The sequence below is a fragment of the Egretta garzetta genome, unplaced genomic scaffold (genome assembly GCF_000687185.1).
Source record: "Egretta garzetta isolate BGI_Z169 unplaced genomic scaffold, ASM68718v1 scaffold326, whole genome shotgun sequence".
NCBI classification, from domain to species: domain Eukaryota; kingdom Metazoa; phylum Chordata; class Aves; order Pelecaniformes; family Ardeidae; genus Egretta; species Egretta garzetta.
The window spans coordinates 854,597-859,417 of NW_009260026.1; positions in this window are offsets into that span (position 1 = coordinate 854,597).

Below are 4,821 nucleotides of genomic sequence, written 5' to 3' on the forward strand. Positions count from 1 at the left end.
ATCCCTCGCACACCAGGGGTCAGTGGGCTGGCTGTCTGCTCTCCAGCGTGGCTCTTAGCTCCTTTCACTTCATCCCTTTCCCTCCTTGCTTTTTTTCCTTCCCCACTTCGACCATCCTTAGCCAATGTTTCTCTCCAGCTGCTGAGCCCTAGAGAGCATCAGCAATGACAGGACCGCCCCCCGCCCCGTCCACTCTCCAAGCTCTCCTCCTCCTCTGCAGGAGCCTCCTGTCCCAAGAATAACAGCACCTCTGTTGAGCATGTTCCTACAATCGTCCGCCTCCCCTCACGGCTATTATTCACTGTTATTGACGGGTGTCGCTGAGGAATGATCGTTCCTCATGCTCCCATGATAACAGACCAAGCAGGACTCCTGTGTAAGATGTCAGCCCCACAATGGCAGAGGTGATCAATCAGGGGGAAATACAGCCCTGGCGTAAGAGCCCTGCTGAGATACAGGGTTGGAGGAATGTGATTCAGGCTGCCTGCACGGCTTCTGCTCCTGACAGCTCTGCACATGCCTCCCGCAGCAAGCACACATCCCCGAGAGCCAGAAATCGGAAGGCTGGCAGAGCTTGCTGAAGGAGAGCCAGCTACCCATGCCTCCCACCCAGCCCAGGCGAGCACAGCTGCTGGAGCAGCAGACAGCCTTGGGGTAGGCACCAGAGAAAGGACAAACAGGATCTTGTCTTCTTTACCCCTTCCAAAGGGGACTCTCAGTGCTCCCTGGACTTCACCCTCTCATCCAACATCCAGAGAAACAGCCAGTCTGCATTTTGTCCCGATGCTATCGGTGGCAAGGTGTCACTGTGTTTGGATCCCTGTGGTACCTTGTGGTGGGCTGTAGATTCGAGCCGTCCTGGGTTCCCCATAGGCAGCTCCTCAGCAGTCTCCTTCCCCGGCAGCAGAGCGCTCTTTGTTTTTCCAGGTTTTGCTTCTGTGGCAAAACTATTGTAAAGGGGCTGTGTGCTTACCCTGGGCGTGGGCTCCCAGCTGCCAGTGCAGGCGCTCCAAACCCTTGCTTGCCAAGTTCGCTTGTAGCCCAGCAATGAATACAGCCTCGAAAAAGAGCCAAAGCTTGCACTGTGCACCTGTGCCCTTTCTCAAAGCACTGCAGTCCTGAGCTTGGTAAAGTGTCTCAAAACACCTTTTACCGTCTTTTCCAATTCACCATCGCCCGTCACCCCAGACAGGTCAAATGTGATGAGGGGCTGCCCAAAACTCAGGATCTGTTCTCCATTCTACCGAGGGTGTGCTCCAGATCTACCAGTAAAGTCAATTACTATGGCCATAAAACATCTGGCTCGTCACCTGTGTACTGAAAATCCAACTACAGCATTAAGCAAGTCATCCACGGAGCACCACAATGAAGGAATCCAGGTTTCCTAGTGAACGTTGCCCTTTCCCGTGCCCACTCTGACCACAGTAACTCCAGCCCATCTCTATATGTGCTCCTTAGGACAGCTGAGTTGCAATCCGCTCTGGTCCCCTACACACCACCCTCATCTCTCCCCGCGTCCCCAGAGCAGGAGTCAGGCAAGCAGCAATATTTGCTCTGCCTCAGTGCATCGTTTGCACTAAACTTGTAACTTCCATTCATTCCTTGAAAAGCTCTGCTTTCCCACAGAGTTTGGTTGAAATTGGTCAAAGGGTTAAACAAATTTGTTAAAAGGGGGTCTGAGAGGCAGCCAGACAATGTCATTACAGTAGTCTGAAGAAACCACATTGGCAATGCTGCATCATCTCAGTAGGGTGCCAAGTGATTCTCTCTCTTCCTTTGGCTCAGGAAATGTTTTATTATTCCATTCATATTGTAACAGCTTCCCCTGAAAGCCACCGTTCTTCCTCTCATTTGTGAAATCAAGGGAGCTTTGCTCCTGAACGTAGTTCTGAATGTGGGGCATTTTCTGAAATAGGCAATAGTTGCCTGGGAGTTTCGGAGAGACAATGTTGGATTTAAATGCCGATGGTGTGAATGAAAAGGCTAATATTTTGTGACCCTCACATTATATTCACATGAAGGCTGAGCATTTGAAAGATGCTGGATGCAAAATAGAACCTGGAAAATTCTCACCTGTGCAAACCGTTGCTTGACTTGCAGCACAGCAATGTCAGCGCAGCAGGACAGACACCACGGGTTGGCAGACCTAAGAGCAGCAACAGGCTACAGAGAATTATTAATAAGAATTCACACATCCTGAAACAAGGTGCTTGTTTAATTAAACAATGTAGCGTTGCACTTGGCTGTGTACCTTCATTCCTACTCAGTATATCCATTTTAAACTTGTCACAGCTGCAATTTCTTTCAAGTCTGCAATCTAAATGAGAAATGAAACATCAGAATTTGCTCATGCAATCCTGAAAGACATTTAACTGTAACTTTAGTAGTAAATAAAATAAATTGCTGTGTATTATTCTGACTGGAGGATTGTTTACTTATCAAACACTAACCAACTTTGATATTCAGTATTTATTTATTCTTAAAATTTCCATTAGTGCTTCAGTCTAATAATTCATTTTTCTCCCTCCTTTGCTAAATAATTAAATTGTTTGTGATGCTTCTATTACAGCCGGACAATCAGGCCATGCATTTTTCATCTGGTGTTTTGAATATAGAGATAAAACTGAGGTGAGAATCACCTATTTAAATCCTACTTCATGATCTTTATTTATACGTGCCACCCCAAGGAAATCTGCAGATTTGTTGGCTGATAATCCCCTCTTTTCACCTACCTTTTCCACTGATTTGCTACCTCTCAGGAAACCTTACAGAGTGCTTTTCCAGAGGTGCATCATATTCAGCTCCTCTGATGCGGAAGCAGAGATGGATTCTGGTTTGCACCAAACTATCGTTGTCCAAAGAGACAGTCATACATGTGAACTGTGTTTCTCTGGGAGGAGAAATATGTTAACAGACTATTTGCTGTACTATGTTCCCTTGGCCTTTCTCTTGGAAACAGGAACAAAAACCCGGCAAAGCCATAGACCTAGACAAGTTCAGTGTGGGACACAGTAACTAAGCTCTGGAGCTGGCAAGCCTGTTTTCAGTGCCAAACTGTGCCACACAAAAACCATAGCATTCTGCAGAGACATCTCCCCTTGCTCCGGGAAGCCAATTCAGGCAGCCCAGCCCCCTGTAAGGACTCTCCAGAAGATCCGTTCTGCAAGAGAAAATAATTTCAACCATCTCCCCCGTTTGTCAGGTGGAGAATAAACTGTCTGCCTTTGGCTGTTTACTCAGCTGAGGTGAATAGATAGTTTGGAAAAGCGCTAGCTTGCTTTCTCCCCTGATGTTTGAAATGGTCAAAGCTCTGCCAAAGGCAGATAGGGAGCTACGAGGAGGTGCGTGCACCCAGGAGAGGAAGGCTGAGACTGAGGTTTGGCAGGCAGGGGTGCTTTAGGTACCTCTCTGAGGGGTCAGGTGCCTTTAGAGCGATGTAGCGCACTGGGGCACGTACAGAGGTGAGGTGAGGACCAGCTCCAGCAGAAAACATGCTGTGAAATGGTGGGGTGGTGAGCTGCTGGAGTTCACACAGTGCTGATGTGGAAGCTGATCCTGAACTTTTTTCTCCTAAACCCAGCTTGAATGCTGTCATCACTGGGCATCTCTCCCCAGCCTCATCAAGGGTGTAGGCGTAATTCTTTCCTAATCAACAGCAATTACATTTTATTAAGTACAGGAACTATGTTCTGGGAGCTGAATTTTATGATCTGAATTTTCTCTTCCTTTCTTTTTTATACAAGCTGAGCATCACGCTGCTTTCGGTCACATTTTACCTCTGTGTTAGAAATGTGGAACGAGAAGAATTTTATTTTTAAAATATGTAAGAAAAAGAAAAAGTTCTGGAAATATTTCTGGCTTTCTATGTTAAGTGTCCTTAATACATCATGAAAAAAACAGCAAGTCTATGAACATGGTTTGTCCCAAACTCACATTCATGCCCAAGCCCAAGACAAACATAATACACCCATGGCAGAAGGAGCTGGGACAGCCAATACTCTCAAATTTATTAAGAATCATAAAATCATAGAATCATTCAGGTTGGAAAAGCCATTTAAGATCATCAAGTCCAACCGTTAACTTAACTGTGCCATTTTTTCTATCAGTGGAGATTTCTTTGGTGTTAATCTTTCTCTTTGTTCCTCTACTGACGCTGTGGAGTCTGGAGGGCCTACAGGTTTGGGACAACACTCACAAGGGATGCCAGGGTGTCTTCAGCAGAATAGAATCATAGAATCATAGAATCATAGAATGTTTGGGGTTGGAAGGGACCCCTAGAGGTCATCTAGTCCAACCCCCCTGCAGGAGCAGGGACACCGCTAACCAGATCAGGTTGCTCAGAGCCCCATCCAACCTGGCCTTGAATGCTTCCAGGGATGGGGCCTCCACTACCTCTCTGGGCAACCTGTTCCAGTGTTTCACCACTCTCATTGTAAAGAATTTCTTCCTTATATCCAGTCTAAACCTACCCTGGTTTAGTTTAAAACCATTTCCCCTTGTCCTAACACAGCTGGCCCTATGAAAAAGATTTTCCCCATCTTTCCTATAGGCCCCCTTTAGGTACTGAAAGGCCGCAATCAGGTCTCCCCGCAGCCTTCTCTTCTCCAGGCTGAACAAGCCCAACTCCCTCAGCCTGTCCTCATAGGAGAGGTGCTCCAGCCCCCGGATCATTTTTGTGGCCCTCCTCTGGACCCACTCCAACACTTCCGTGTCCTTCTTGTGCTGAGGGCTCCAGAGCTGGACGCAGTACTCCAGGTGCGGCCTCACCAGAGCAGAGTAGAGGGGCAGAATCACCTCCCTCGACCTGCTGGCCACGCTTCT